Here is a 16,941-nt window from a genome sequence, read left to right as displayed (position 1 = left end):
AGAAAACTATGTCAGTTCCTCAAAAAATTAAACACAGAATTACCATATGATCCAGCAATTTCACTTCTAGGTATATGCCCCCAAAAAATTGAGAACAGGGATTCAAACCGATATTTGTATATCTGTGTTCATGGAGGCATTATTCACGGTAGCCAAAAAGTGGAAATAATCAAAATGTCCATCAACAGATGAATGGATAAATAAAATGTGGTATATCTATTCAATAGAATATTATTCTGCCTTTTCAGAGGAAGAAAATTCTGGTACATACTACAACATGGATGAGTCTTGAAGACATTACGCTAAGTGAAATAAGCATAAACAAAAGGACAAATAGTGTATGATTCCATTTATATGCGCTACCTAGCACGGTCGAGTTCATAGAGTCAGGAAGTAGAATGGTGGCTGTCAGGGGTTGGGGAGGGGAGAATAGGGAGTTACTGTTTAATGGGCACGGAGTTTCTATTTGGGAAAATGAAGGAAGTTCTGGAGATGGGTGGTGGTGACGGTTGCACAACAACATAAGTGCACTTAATAACACTAAAGTGTACACTTTACAAATGATTAATATGGTAAATGGTATGTTTTGTATATTTTGCCACAATTAAAAAAAAACAAAAACAAAGACAAAAAACCTGATTTTGAGCCCTAAGCCAAACTAATTGAGTTGGGAAGAACAAAGGGGGAGCAAGGGGGCAGGATCTGAGTGTAAGCTTTTTAAAAAGCTTCTCAGCCAGGCATGGTGGCTCACATCTGTAATCCCAACATTTTGGGAGGCAGAAGTGGGTGGATCACCTGAGGTCGGGAGTTCAAGACCAGCCTGACTAACATGGAGAAACCCCGTCTCTACTAAAAATACAAAATTAGCTGAGCGTGGTGGCGCATGCCCGTAATCCCAGCTACTCAGGAGGCTGAGGCAGGAGAATCACTTGAATCTGGGAGGTGGAGGTTGCAGTGAGCTGAGACTATGCCATTGCACTCCAGCCTGGGCAACAAGAGTGAGACTCTGTCTCAAAAAAAAAAGCTTCTCAGGTAATCCTCCCATGCGTAATAAAAATAGAGAATCCCTGACCCAGATGATGTCTAAGATCCAGTTTTGCTTCAGCGGTCCATGATTCCAAGTAAAATGACCCTGCAAGACTGCCAACATTTTGCCCCAGTTTCATAAATAAAAGTAGCAGCTTCCTTTGACAAATTGTCTGAATCCAAGTTGCTAATGAACATACACTGCTTTTTTTAAAGCTATTTTTTCTGCTTATTAATTTTACTTCTTTTCCTAAAATGAATTGATCTTTTCCACAAAGTTTCATTTGACAGATGTACAAGTTTCCACTCAAATAAGACTTTTATATGCAACAACAGATTCTAACATAAGTTGTTCTTATAGAGAGAGGATGCTGTATGTCTACATTCAGCAAGATGTTTCTTTGCCAAAGCTAATCTGTTTTGAAGCCTGGAATTTCTGTTTTACTTGTCACAAATATCCAAATATGTTTTTTACCCAAGGCTTTATTTTACAGTAATACTTTGGAATAATTTTTTCTTGATAAATTCTTATAAAATAATTGATTAGTAAGCATTAAAAGCACTGAGAAAGTTTTCAATAATCAACATTTGAAGTGACATAATGGAAGAAAAACATAGGTTAGTTTTCCAGAAGTTTAATTGTTTTATAAAATAGTTGTTTTGAAATATTTCATTGTCCTGATGCAATAATCACAGAATGTTGAGAAAGTCTACAAAATCAGGGCTAAGTCAAATTAAAGATGAAACGGAAACTATTTTTAAATGTTTCATATCTAAAATGAGAGAATTGATGCATGTGAAATAAAAAGTAATAGCTTTCCATTCTAGGAGATTTTTTAAATGTACATAACATATACATCTTCTAATGAGTTTCTTTGCATTTTCTAATGAGTTTTGAGTAAAAATTATTCTTAGCAAAACAAGCCTAATTGAATTCAAGCTTCTAGAAGTCAATATTTAAAAATTTTTGCCTTTCTCTGTTAGAATTCTGACTTGAAAATTTCACTTTAAAACACATAAACTCGGTGAACTATGTGGCTTAAATGTGCTTTATCCCGACGATCGCTATGGAATTATTGAATCAATTTGCACTACCAAAGGAGCATATTTTTGTGCTTTTAAACCACATCAGATACTGGATTCAGACAAGGCATTTATTCTTGAAATCAGTTCAGAGCAGTCAAAAGTCCTGATAATGAAATGTATGATTTATCTGCTTCCTGTCCTGGAAGGAAAAAAAAGTATGGTTTCAAAGAATAAACACAGTATTCTCTCTCTCAATCTCTTTCTTTTTCTTTCAAAAAAAAAATTTATTGAACGTTTATGTGCCTTTGCTCACTCCTATATATACAAAAAGAATATATCACATTCTTTGCCTTCAAAGAGCTCATAATGACATGGAGGAAGCAGACAAATAAACATATAATATGCAATGATGAGCCTAAACAAATAAATACATAATATGTGTATATACAATATGATTAGATGCACATGGTATTTCAGAAGCATAGAAGAGAGGTACCTATACTGGGAAGAGAGAAAGGGAAGGACGCAAAGAAGCCTTCCCTGGAGCAGGGCGCATCTGAGCATGTACTATTTCTTTGAATTAATATAGAGAGTTTCTTATAATTTGTGATTTAAAAGCACAAAATATACTTTTTTTTTTCGGAGGCAGACTCTCACTCTGTCGCCCAGGCTGGAGTGCAGTGGTGCGATCTCGGCCTCAGCCTCCTGAGTATCTGGGATTACAGTTGTGCACCACCCTGCCTGGCTAATTTTTGTATTTTTAGTAGTTTTAGTAATGTTTGTAATTTTGTATTTTTAGTAGAAACGGGGTTTCACCATGTTGGTCAGGCTGGTCTTGACCTCCTGACCTTGTGATCTGCCCGCCTCGGCCTCCCATAGTGCTGGGATTACAGGCATGAGCCACCGTGCCCAGCCAACATACTTTTTTTTTTTTTTCTGAGACGGAGTCTTGCTCTGCCGCCCAGGCTGGAGTGCAGTGGCCGGTTCTCAGCTCACTGCAAGCTCCGCCTCCCGGGTTGACGCCATTCTCCTGCCTCAGCCTCCCGAGTAGCTGGGACTACAGGCGCCCGCCATCTCGCCCGGCTAGTTTTTTGTATTTTTTAGTAGAAACGGGGTTTCACCGTATTAGCCAGGATGGTCTCGATCTCCTGACCTCGTGATCCGCCCCTCTCGGCCTCCCAAAGTGCTGGGATTACAGGCTTGAGCCACCGTGCCGGCCTTTTTTTTTTTTTTTTTTTTTTTTTTTACCAGTTTTCTTTTTTTTGTGTGTGGTTCTTTTTTTTTTTTTTATATACTTTAAGTTATAGGGTACATGTGCATAACATACAGGTTTGTTACATATGTATACTTGTGCCATGTTGGTGTGCTGCACCCATCAACTCGTCAGCACCCATCAACTCGTCATTTACATCAGGTATAACTCCCAGGGCAATCCCTCCCCCTCCCCCCCCCCCCTCCCCCTCCCCCTCCCCCTCCCCCTCCCTGTGATAGGCCCCGGTGTGTGATGTTCCCCTTCCCAAGTCCAAGTGATCTCACTGCTCAGTTCCCACCTATGAGTGAGAACATGCGGCGTTTGGTTTTCTGTTCTTGTGATAGTTTGCTGAGAATGATGGTTTCCAGCTGCATCCATGTCCCTACAAAGGACACAAACTCATCCTTTTTTATGGCTGCATAATATTCCATGGTGTATATGTGCCACATTTTCTTAGTCCAGTCAGTCACTGATGGACATTTGGGTTGATTCCAAGTCTTTGCTATTGTAAATAGTGCCGCAATAAACATATGTGTGCATGTGTCTTTATAGCACCATGATTTATCATCCTTTGGGTATATACCCAGTAATGGGATGGCTGGGTCATATGGTACTTCTAGTTCTAGATCCTTGAGGAATTGCCATACTGTTTTCCATAATGGTTGAACTAGTTTACAATCCCACCAACAGTGTAACAGTGTTCCTATTTCTCCACATCCTCTCCAGCACCTGTTGTTTCCTGACTTTTTAATGATTGCCATTCTAACTGGTGTGAGATGGTATCTCATTGTGGTTTTGATTTGCATTTCTCTGATGGCCAGTGATGATGAGCATTTTTTCATGTGTCTATTCAGCCAACATACTTTTAATGTATTTTGGGGTTTCACTATTTTACATTTAAACATTAAGATCTGGTTTTGTATAGAAAGCATTTAGTCTTACAAAAACAAAGTAGAATGTCCTCTTTGGTTTGAACAGAAAAGGTCTCAAGAAGGAAATGACAGCCGTCTTTCTCAGCCATTGCCTGTGAGGCCCACCTCTCTATCTGGGCTCTCTCCTTTTGATTCCCTTCACTAAAATTACCACCCCTGTTCCCAGCAGTGTGGTAAATGCCCTTTTGCTGAGAACCAGAGAAGCAATTCTCCCGTTCCTCCATGATACCCCACTGAGTCTTGTCTAAAATTTAAAAGGAATTAATTTCAGTAAATAGGCCGAGCACAGTGGCTCATGCCTATAATCCCAGCACTTTGGAACACTGAGGAGGGCAGATCGCTTGAGCCCAGGAGTTCAAGACCAGCCTGGGCAACATGGTGAAACCCTGTGTCTACAAAAAATACAAAAATTAGCGAGGCATGGTGGTGCACACCTGTGGTCGTAGTTACTCGGGAGGCTGAGGTGGGAGGACCTCTTGATCCTAGGAGGTTGAGGCTGCACCACTGCACTACAGCCTGGGTGACAGAGAGACCCTGTCTCAAAAAAAAAAAAAGTCAGTAAATATAAATATAATAATATATTAGAGTATGCAATATATAAATATATAAAATATATATGATATGATAATATATAAAATAGAAATAAGAACCAAGGCAGTCTAAAAAGCATCTCCATCAATCTATATTTCTTCACATGGCATTCCAGGATTTTCATAGCCTGGCCCTCACTTTCTCTCCAGCCTTATCCCTTGCTATTTCTTATTGTATATTTTGCACTTCCACAGTGTCTGATTGCTCTCAGTGTCCTAAATAGGTCAATGCTTGCTCATACTTTCACACCTTGGAACACAAGGATAGGGTTCCCTGCTGGGGTGTGAAATAACTTCTGTTCCTGCACCTCCTCTTCAGCTGTCATCTTCTCTGTGAGGCCATCCTTAACTCCCCAGGCTGAGTAGACACCCCACCTTAGGTTTCTCAAGCATTTGGGCACACACCTTTACATCTATGCTTCCCAGACTTTCCTGAATATATGACTCAACTATAGTGTTAGTTAAAAAACAGATTCTGGGCCGGGCGCCGTGGCTCATGCCTGTAATCCCAGCACTTTGGGAGGCTGAGGCGGGCGGATCACAAGGTCAAGAGATGGAGACCATCCTGGCCAACATGGTGAAACCCTGTCTCTACTAAAAATACAAAAAAAAAAAAAAAAAAAATTAGCTGGGTGTGGGGGCACGCCTGTAGTCCCAGCTACTCAGGAGGCTGAGGTGGGAGGATTGCTTGAGCCCAGGAGGTGGAGGTTGCAGTGAGCTAAGATGGCATCACTGCACTCCAGCCTCTGTGACAGAGTGAGACCCTGTCTCAAAAAATAAATAAATAAAATACAAACCCTTTCTTCTGTTGCCAAATTTCAACATCCTTTCTGATTCAGCCTCTCTTCCCCATCACTGTAATAACCCACATTTCATGGCAAAAAATAGTATTATCAAGAGAGACAAGAAGAGTTGGCACACGAATACAAACTTTGTTCCTACCTGGGAGAGTTTGTTCTTGGAGATTTTCTCTAAATATTTGTCTTTTGAGTTCTTAGCTTCTTATAATGTTTGGTACCTTCCCATAAACACTGATTTCCAAAGGATCAGAACTTTAATCACCATCTTGACATCTCCCCACAATGTCCAGTACCAATACATCAATACCAGAATGTCATTGTTTCTGTCCTGGGGGAAGATGATGGCCAAGTATTCTGGGTCCAAAGAGAATGCAGGTTATTGACTCTGTTTAACAAAGAAATGCAAAAAGACAGAAGGCTGCATTGTTGCCTAATCCTGGACAACAAAGGAGAAACATTAACCCAAGAGATTTGGCCGCATGCCCAGGCTGCTTAAGTGCTAATTCAGAATAGCTCTCTGCTCTGACTGGTTATCCCACCCCCTTTTAACCTCCTCACTCAGTACAATTTTCCCTGCTAAAGGCCGATCTCCTTGAAAATATAATCTTTACCTACTTTAAACCGCCAAGATCCTTTAGGAGCTTCCTAGTTAACCTTTTGAGGTTGACACTTCACAACATATTTGCAGAGTCTTTCCAAGCCTTGGCATCTGCTCCAGCCTACTCTGGTGCCTTCTGTAGGATTCAGATCAGAATGACCTAGGAGAAGATCTAGGTCTAGGGGGAGTCGTCTCCCCAAAGTATATCTATCTATCTTATTACATTATAATGTAATGAGATTTGAAATGTAGAATCTATAATAAGACACAAGGTTCTTTTTAAAAGCCTGAAAGCCAGCTGGGCAGGGTGGGTAATGTCTCTAATCCCAGCACTTTGGGAGGCCGAGGTGGGCAGATCGCTTGAGGTCAGGAGTTCAAGACCAGCCTGGCCAACATGGAGAAACCCCGTCTCTACTAAAAATACAAAAATTAGCCAGGCATGGTGTCACATGCCTGTAATTCCAGCTACTCGGAGGCTGAGGGAGGATAATCGCTTGAAGCCAGGAGGCAGAGGTTGCAGTGAGCTGAGATTGCACCACTGCACTCCAGCCTAGGGACAGAGTGAGACTTTGTCTCAAAAACAAAACAAAGCAAAAGCCTAAAAGCCATTACATTTTATTTATTTATTTATTTATTTATTTATTTATTTATTTATTATCTTTTTTGAGACAGAGTTTTGCTCTTGTTTCCCAGGCTGGAATGCAGTGGCGCGATCTTGGCTCACCACAACCTCTGGCCCCCAGGTTCCAGTGATTCTCCTGTCTCAGCCTCCCGAGTAGCTGGGATTACAGGCATGTGCCACCACACCCGGCTAATTTTATATTTTTTAGTAGAGACAGGGTTTCACCATGTTGGCCAGGCTGGTCTCAAACTCCCGACCTCAGGCGATCCGCTGGGATTACAGGCGTGAGCTACCGTGTCTGGCCAGCCATTACATTTTAATATGAAACCACTATAATAGCAACACTATTCTGAATATGTTACCATCCTTATCCCATCTTGAGACACATTCAAGTGCTTTTAGTTGGAAATGCAGCTGACTAGCAACATTTCCTTTTTTCTGGTATTTAAAGTTGTGAGACTGAATTTAGACAGAGTGTAGACAGAGAAAAGACATAATAAATCACTTCTCAAATAAATGAAACTTCCTATATCAAATGACTTACTTATCTGCATCCAATTTGTCTGCCATTGTGTGGTCCGGCTCATGTGACCCTTCCAGATTTACAAAGCATTTATTGAATACCCGTTATGTACTGGACACGGTTCTGGGTAAAATCTCAAACATTATCTTATTATTATCATCACCTTTTAAGCATAAGGAAACAAAAGTTTAGTGAGTTTAAATACCTTGTTAGATTCTGAACATAATTCAAAACTGGTGCTACACCATTACTTCCTCTACCAAAATATAAAAAAGCAAGGTATCTTTGTACAAAGAGGAATTGAGAAATAAAATTTTCTCTGCCTTGTTTTCATAATTTCCTTTTTTTTTTTTTTTTTCAAAGACAATGTTTTCGCTCTTGTTGCCCAGGCTGGAGTGCAATGGTTTAATCTTGGCCCACTGCAACCTCTGCCTCCCGGGTTCAAGTGATTCTCCTGCCTCAGCCTCCCGAATAGCTGAGATTACAGGCTTGTGCCACCATGCCTGGCTAATTTTTTGTATTTAGTAGAGACGGGGTTTCACCATGTTGGTCAAGCTGGTCTTGAACTCCTGACCTCAGGTGATCCACCCGCCTTAGCCTCCCAAAGTGCTGGGATTACAGGCGTGAACCACTGCGCCTGGCCTGTTTTCAAAATTTTTTCATTCAATAATTTTTTTTTTTTTTTTTTTTGAGAGACAGAGTCTTGCTCTGTCACCCAGGCTGGAGTGCAGTGGCACAATCTCGGCTCACTGCAACCTCTGCCTCCTGGGTTCAAGCAATTCTCCTGCCTCAGCTTCCCAAGTAGCTGGGACTACAGGTGTGTGCCACCACATCCAGCTAATTTTTGTATTTTTTAGTAGAGACGGGGTTTCAGTATATGTTGGCCAGGCTGGTCTCGAACTCCTGACTTCAAGTGATCTGCCCACCTCGGCCTCCCAAAGTGTTGGGATTATAGGCGTGAGCCATCGTGCTGGCCCATTCAAGAAATATTTAAGGAATATTCATTGAACACTTATTATATGCCAGGTACTGTCCTAGACAATAGGAATGCAGTAGCAAATGAAATAGAATGTCACAGAGCTTACAGAGCTTACATAAGAATGAGAGCAGACAGAAAATAAGCAAGTGTCAACAGGTAGTATATAAATAAGATAGCAGTAAGTGTTAAAAGCTCCACATTGCTCAATCTAGTAATACATTTCCTGTCCTCATTTTTCTTGTTCCAGAAATCAGCACCTAGTGCACCTCGTACACAGCTGATCACTCCCTCCTTGATGCATTTTCTTCACTATATACAGCAGCAGCTACCCCAATGGCTATTCTTTCTCAGTCTGCCTTATTGGTTCCTCCTTATCTTCCTGACCTCTAAACATGAGAGTCGCAGGACTTGGCCCTCATATCTATGCTCTGTCTATACACATTTCATTCAGTCTTGCAGTTTTATTTTATTTTATTTTGTTTTGAGACAGAATCTCACTCGGTCATCCAGGCTGGAGTACAATGGCATGATCATAGCTCACTGTAACCTCAAACTCCTGGGCTCAAGTGATCCTTCCGCCTCAGCCTCCCAAAGCACTGGCATTATAAGTGTGAGCCACTGCACTGGGCCTCATTCAATCTCACAACTTTAAATACTATCATGCACTAATGAGTCCCAAATATATATTTCTATCCTAGTCCTCTCCTCTGAATGTCTGAGTGTCAGACCTTGGATATCTAATAAGTATCTAATAAGTAACAAAAAAGAACCGGCCAGGCGCAGTGGCTAACACCTGTAATTCCAGCACTTTGGGAGGCCGAGAAAGGTGGATCACTTGAGGTCAGGAGTTCGAGATCTGCCTGGCCAACACGGTGAACCCCGTCTCTACTCAAAATACAAAAACGTAGCCGGCTGTGGTGGCATGTGCCTATAATCCCAGCTACTCACGAGGCTGAGGCAGGAGAATCACTTGAATCCAGGAGGTGGAGCTTGCAGTGAGCCGAGATCATGCCACTGCACTCCAGCCTGGGCAACAGAGCGAGACTCTGTCTCAAAAAAAAAAAAAGAAAAAAGAAAAGGACTGAAACTTTATCCCAAACTTCTAGTTGCTTAGGACAAAAACTATGGAGTTATCCTTGACTATTCTCTTTCTTTCATCCCAAAATCCAATTTATCAGCAAATCCTGTTTATTCAGCAATCAAAATATATCTCTTATCTGTCCACCACTCTTCATTTCCACTGCTACCACCCTGCCCTAGCCACCAATATCTCTCATCCAGATCATTGCAATATTCTTCTCCCTGGATTCCTGGCTTCTGCCCTTGCCCCCTCCATTCAACAACCAAATTAATTCTTTTAAAATATGTTAGCACATGTCATTTAAAAAAGAAAAAAACCTGCCCAGTGGATTCCCATCTATGTTGAGTAAAACCATAAAGCTCTGATGTCTGTGAAGGGCCTGGATGATTTGAACTTGTTACTTCTCTGAACTCATCTTCCACCCCACCTCCCTTCCCACTACACTTTTAACACTCTGAGTTTTTTGTTTTAGTTGAGGGAGGGTCTCACTCTGTTGCCCAGGGTAGAGTGCAATGGTACCATCATGACTCACTGTAAGCTCGAACTCCTGAGCTCAAGTCATCCTCCCACCTCAGCCTCACAAGTAGCTGGGACCACAGGTATATGCCACTGTCTCCAGCTAATTTTTAAATTTTCTGTAAAGACAGAATCTTGCCCCATTGCCGGGGCTGGTCGTGAGCTCCTGGGCTCAACAGTCTCACAAAGTGCTGGGATTACAGGTGTGAGCCACCATGCCTGGCCACGTTTAACACTTTGGCCTCACTGTGCTGTAAGCATCCACTCCACTCAGGGCCTTTGAATTTTCTGTTTCCTCTTACTGGAACCCTGCTACCACTCATGGCTTACTCTCTCACATATTTTAGGTCTCTTCTGAAAGTCACCATATCTGTGAGATGTTCCCTGAATCCCTTATAACACTTCCTTCGCCTTGCCCGGAGTACAGAACTTGTCATAACTGATTCACAATATACCTATTTACTTTTTCTCCTTCTTCTTTTTTTCTCACTAGAATGTCAGTTTCTTTTTTTTTTTTTTTTTTTCCTGAGATGGAGTCTCACTGTGTCACCTAAGCTGTAGGGCAGTGGCATGATCTTGGCTCACTGCAACCTCCACCTCCCAGGTTCAAGTGATTCCTTGCCTCAGCCTCCCGAGAAGCTGTGATTACAGGCCCATGCCACCATGTTCAGCTAATTTTTGTATTTTTTTTAGTAAACACGGAGTTTCACCATGTTGGCCAGGCTGGTCTCAAACTCCCAACCTCAGGTGATCTGCCCACCTTGGCCTCCCAAAGTGCTTGGGATTACAGGCGTGAGCCACCACGCCCAGCTGAGAATGTCAGTTTCAAATGCGAATCTAGGCCCACAGGGAGTTGTCTGTCTTATTGACTGCTGTTTTCCTACCCTTGGATGATACCTAGCACACTGAAGATATTGAATATTGACTGACTGAATGATTCATGGCTAGGAGTTAGTTTCAAGTAATAGAAATCCCAGCTGCAACTATTTAAAGCAGCATTCTCCAACCTTTTTGGCACCAGGGACCCGTTTTGTGGAAGACGATTTTTCCATGGACCGTGAGGGATGGTTTCTGGATGAAACTGTACTGTACTGTTGGCAGTACAGTTAGTACATCAAGCATTAGTTAGATTCTCATCAGTAGCCTGCAACTTAGATCCCTCACATACTCAGTTCACAATAGGGTTCGTGCTCCAATGAGAATCTAATGCCGCTGGTGATGTGACAGGAGGCGGACCTCAGGCGGCCATGCTTGCTCCTGTTTGCTTGCCACTCACCTCCTGCTGTGCTGCCCTGTTCCTAACAGGCTGTGGACTGGTCCATGCCTAGAGGTTAAGAACGCCTGATGTTTTTTTTTTTTTTTTTTTTTTTTTGAGACAAAGTCTCACTCTGTTGCCCAGGCTGGAGTGCAATGGCGTAATCTCAGCTCTTGCAAGTCTGCCTCCCAGGTTCAAGCAATTCTCCTGTCTCAGCCTCCTGAGTAGCCGGGATTACAGGCATGCACCACCATACCTGGCTAATTTTGTATTTTGAGTAGAAACAGGGTTTATCCATGTTGATCAGGCTGGCCTCAAATTCCTGACCTCAGATGATCCACCCACCTTGGCCTCCCACGGTGCTGGGATTACAGGCGTGAGCCACCACACCCGGCCGAGGACATCTGATTTAAAGGAAGAAAAAGGAATTTATTGGCTTGTGGAACTATCAAAGAACAAAATTTCAACAAATCAAGTTTAAAGACCCAATTGGCTTTTGTTGGTAATTCATGAATTGGGCAGCATTTCTTCTATAAAATACAAAGGCACCCTGAGGAGCTGAGCAGAGGAGCTGGGCTTTATAGGCAGAAGAGGCAGAAGAAAGCAGAAACAAGGAACAAAAAAGCAGTTTGGTTGTTTCAAAGTCACTTTTCTTATAGGATTAAAGCAGAAGGGACTTCCTTATCATGCTGGCTCAGGTTGATGGGGCCTCTTTGGATTGGTTGCTGTGAATCTTCCTTTTTTTTGGAAAACTGATCCACTTCTAAGTTCAGTTTGACTACATAACAGCTAGCGTGAGTGACTCCATTCTAGTTTGGTCTGATATGTTGGGGCCCAGTGCAGGAGCTCAGTTCAAACCAATGGCCTCACCGTAGGTTTTACTTAACAGAACTAAAAAGCCAAGGGATATACAGGCTTCAGGTATACCTGGAATCGGGGCTCAAATGATGTTACCAGGACCACTGCTCTCCTGATGTCTCTGTTTTTCCTGCCTCTGTTCTGGCTTTATTCTGAGGCATACTTTCATTTTATGGGAGGAAGATTGTATCCAGTAGTGGCAGGTGGTTTATGACCTTATAGAGCTCCAGGCAGAAAAAGAAAAAGCTTTTCATTGCCATCAATATAAAGTTAAGTCCAAGCTGGGCTTGGTGGCTCACACCTGTAATCCCAACACTTTGGGAGATCAAGGCAGATGGATCATTTAAGCCCAGGAGTTTGAGACCAGCCTGGGCAACATGGTGAAACTCTGTCTCTACAAAAATTAGCTGGGTAGGGGGGTGTGCACCTGTAGTCCTAGCTACTCAGGAGGCTGAGGCGGGAGGATCAATTGAGCCTGGAAGTTCCAGGCTGCAGTGAGCCGTGATCACACCACCGTACTCCAGCCTGGGTGACAGAGCCAAGACCTTGTCTCAAAAATAAAATAAAATAAAACAATATAAGTTAAGTCCTGGGCCCGACATGAGTTGGCCTGAATTGTAACATGTCTCCTCTCCCCAAAACCCATCACTGTGGCTGGGAATGCCATGATCTGATTATCCAGGTGCCATGCACATGCCCCCTCCCGGAGCTGAGGGTGGAACCAACATGGCAGAATTCCATGGATGAAAACCATGATGCTGCCAGTTGCCTAAAGTTTCATAGATGCTGAGTCAACAAATAATGAGTGTCCGTTAGATCACCTATTGCTCACATTAGGCAGCCTCTAGTCTCTAAAGTAGCCACACAGCAAAATCACAGTGGTACCAAAACCAAAGGAGAGCCTAGCCTAACTGCTGGAATGGGAATCCACAGGAAAACTGCAGCCTGGCTTTGCTGAAACGGGTCAGCCACAGTGCATTTTCAGTGTTGGCAGTACAGCCTAAGGATGTGACAAGATCCTCACAAGGTGACTCACAGCCACATGACATTTCTAAATGTGAGGAGAAAAGCTGAATGTCCCAGTTGTGGCCGTCAACTTATTCCTCTTTGAGGATAAAATAATTCCCAGCTTTGGTTTCCTCCTCAGGAAACTGCAACTGGTAATACCTACCTTGTGAGTTATTGCAAAGATTAAAGAGGGGATCATGAGAAAATAGTGTTATAGCGCCTGGAAGAGAACAGTCATCTAATAAAAGTTAGTTTCCTTTCCCCAGACTTAACTACTCTGCTCTATTTTAATATGATGTATGCGAGTCACGTGTTTATGACATGCTAAACAGGCAACGGTTATAGGGCACTGACGAAGGGTTGGCCAATGGTCTAAGTACTTTATATTCAATAATCCATTTAATTTTTGGTTCCTCCCCACAAGTCTTTGGGGAAGAAAACATTATCCCCATTTTAGGAGATGATGTGCTGAAAGGTTGAATAACTCACCCACGGTCTCACAGCTAGTTCGTGGCAGAAATTATTTCAAACGCAGGCATTCTGACTGTAGGGCAGATGCTCTAAACCAGGACAACATACAGCCCCATCCTGAGAACATCTATTTCTTCCACTCTGAGCTGTTTGTCTTATGTCTCCTGTCAAAGGATGGCACACAAACCAGCACTTAATAAATGTGTGAATTTTGCCCTGGCAGATAATAGAGGAAGGAATAAAGATGCAGAGGGAAGTGGACATGTTGGAATAGATGTTTTCTGTGAGGCCAGAAGACCTCCAGAGGATTATGCTACACACATAGGCCCAGAGCTTATGCTTCACTTGCCAAGGCCATCAGGGATACTCCAGGGAGAGGGTGCCAGCATCAGTGAGAAGTTCAGTGCTAGCGAGGGCTGTGGGTAGGAGATGCTGTCACAGAGCTTGGCTCATGGATAGCAATGAGCATGGTGGGCTCCTGAAGCAAGAGGCCAGGGGGCAGCACTTAACCACTAGAAGCCAGAGGGTTGTAATTATAGTAATGACCAGCAAAGCAGAATGGCAGCCAAGGGAGCTTGATCCAAAGAGAGTTGTGGAGATAGTTCACAGAGTATGGTGTCCCAAAGGACAAAGTCAATGACCAGTCAATGGGGATGCTGCTTAATATGCACCATCAAAAGAAGCAAGGATGAGGCTGGGTGTGGTGGCTCAAACCTATAATGCCAGCACTTTGGGAGGTCAACGCAGGCGGATTGCCTGAGATCAGGAGTTTGAGACCAGCCTGGCCAACATGGTGAAACCCTGTCTCTACTAAAAGTACAAAAATTAGCCAGGCATGGTGGCAGGCACCTGTAATCCCCGCTACTCGGGAGGCTGAGTCAGGAGAATCACTTGAGTCCGGGAGGAGGAGGTTGCAGTGAGCCAAGAGAGCGCTACTGCACTCCAACCTGGGCGACAGAGTGAGACTCCGTCTTAAAAAATAATAATAATAATTAAAAATAAATAAATAAATAAAAAGAAAGCAAGAATGGAGGAGCAGGAGGCTGCAAAAGGTTGCCCTAATGAAACGTCATGGTTGGGGAAAGAGCAAGAGTTCCATCTGAACTATAAAATATGGCTCCTGCCCTGGCATTTTAAATTCTTCGTGACCATGAATCAGCAAGTAAGAAGAGTTGCCATCTTGGCAAGGGTAATTGCCCCTGATTAGCAGGAGGAGTTTGTGTTGCTGTTACAAGTGGGGGCAATGAAAAATACGTAGAGAACACAGGCAGTCCACTTGGGTGCTTTATGATACTCCCTGGCCCAACTGAGAACATACCTGGATGAGTACAGCAACGCCAGCTTGAGATAAGTATGGTTACCAGTGGTTTCATTCAAAAATGAAAGTTGTGTTACACCACCAGCAAGTCACTGAGACCACTAGAGATGGTAACTGAGGGAGAGTAAATTTGGAATGGATAGTGGAGAAGGGAGAGGATAAGTATCAGTTGCAATCCCAAGATCAACTGCTGTGACAAGGGGTATAGTTCATCCCACTGATCTGCCTCTTTTAAGTTTATCTGCAAGAAGAGAGGCACACTGGAACCCTGGAGGAGCTGTTCCCTAAATGTGAAGGGAGTTGCATGGTGCACGGGGTGAACCGTGGCAGTTGTGAAGACATACCACTTGGCTCTCCATTCGAGAAATAACTTCCATTCAGCTGCAAGGAGAGTGGTTAGTTGATAGCCTCCAACTGCAGCAGCTTCAGACCACCTCAGTTTTCAAACTAAGGCCACACTCTTCCTGCATGGTCTCCAGATAATAACCAAGCATAGTGGAAGTACTAGGGGCTGGCTATTTCTAGCCAATGTGGATATCTTCCAATCAGCAGTCTTTACTCTGGTGTTTCCCATTGAGTTGGCCAAAACTGTCAGGTGTGCATTGTATTCTGAGGTGCTCCTGTTCAATCCTGTTTCTTCCCCACCCCCCCTTTTTTTTTTTTGAGACAGAGTTTCACTTTTGTCGCCCAGGCTGGAGTGCAATGGCGTGATCTCAGCTCATTGCAACCTCTGCCTCTGAGGTTTCAGTGATTCTCCTGCCTCAGCCTTATGAGTAGCTGGGATTACAGGCATGTGCCACCATACCTGGCTAATTTTGTATTTTTAGTAGAGATGGGCTTTCACCATATTGGTCAGCCTGGTCTCGAACTCCCAACCTCAGGTGATTTGCCCACCTCGGCCTCCCAAAATGCTGGGATTATAGGCGTGAGCCACCGCGCTGACTCTTCCCCACCTTTTTTGTTTGTTTGTTTGTTTTTCACAAGTATCAGATTAATATCATGGCCCAAAGGCTTTATCTGTCCAAGCTGCTGATTCTCCCTTTTTTCTTTAACAGGCATTTCACCTGAATCAACTGTTTGTGTTCTTCACTCAGTCTCCTCACCTGCTTCCTGGAAGACCCAACTGACACAGATGGTTACAAGAAATGATTTCCTCCCTATAAAAGTTTAGGTAAATAAACTCTCTGAGCTTCACTTTTCTCCCTGTAGAAGGAGCATATTATTAACTCTCTCACTGGGTAGTTGGGAGGCTTAAACATATAAATTTTAGATTTTTATGAGAATTAAATAAGGGAATGCGTGTGAGATGTTTTGCAAACAACCTTGCACATAGTAAATTCAATAACTTATTCAAATAGAAGAGATAAAGGCAGCCATGTGGATAGTTTAGTTTTCTTTACTCCTGATGGATATGGCCGTTTGCCTAGCACTGGAGAAGCGTTATTTTTTTCCCCATTGCTATTAACATCTTTACCTGCCGTGAGAAAAGAAGTATTGGTTATGCCAAACTGAGAAGATGAGAATAGACTTTAAGTACAAGCGATTATAGTGGTTTTTTAAAATATATATATATCATATAATATTTAAAAATATATATACATATATATTTGCTGATAATATTTAAATATATATATATATATATTTTTGAGATAGGATCTCGCTCTGTCTCCCAGGCTGGATGGAGGGCAGTGGCATGACCACAGCTCACTGCAGCCTCAAGCTTCTGGGCTCAAGTGATCCTCCGAGGTTAGCCTCCCAAGTAGCTGGGACTACAAGTGCATGCTACCACGCCCAACTAGTTTTTAAATTTTTTGCAAAGACGCGGTCTTGCTATGTTGCCAGGGCTGGTCTTGAACTCCTGGGCTCAAGTGATCCTCCTACTATGGCCTCCCAAAGTGCTGGGATTACAGGCATGAGCCACTGTGCTTAGTTATATATTTTTAAATGATATAATAATGACAATGAAAATTTCAGTTGAAGATTGAATTGTGATTATGTAACCAAATGATTTAAATCCACAATGTTAAAACAGGAAGAACACTATATATTTTCCATATCTGAAAACTCTATTACAAGATTGGGTAAT

At 42.7% G+C, this 16,941-nt stretch overlaps 1 long non-coding RNA gene across 1 annotated transcript in view; it reads left to right on the top strand.

Moving 5' to 3' along the window:
* Window positions 1–16,941, top strand: part of LOC117067320 — a 104,646-nt gene that overhangs the window by 6,757 nt on the left and 80,948 nt on the right. Inside the window, exon 2 of the long non-coding RNA XR_004430700.1 lies at window positions 15,911–16,026. This is a non-coding gene — a long non-coding RNA (uncharacterized LOC117067320). The remainder of the gene's footprint in view (window positions 1–15,910; window positions 16,027–16,941) is intronic.

Source organism: Trachypithecus francoisi, unplaced genomic scaffold (genome assembly GCF_009764315.1).
Source record: "Trachypithecus francoisi isolate TF-2019V2 unplaced genomic scaffold, Tfra_2.0 Lachesis_group20, whole genome shotgun sequence".
Taxonomy (NCBI): Eukaryota; Metazoa; Chordata; class Mammalia; order Primates; family Cercopithecidae; genus Trachypithecus; species Trachypithecus francoisi.
Note: the sequence above shows the minus strand (reverse complement) of the source record. Positions and strands in the feature narration are given on the sequence as shown.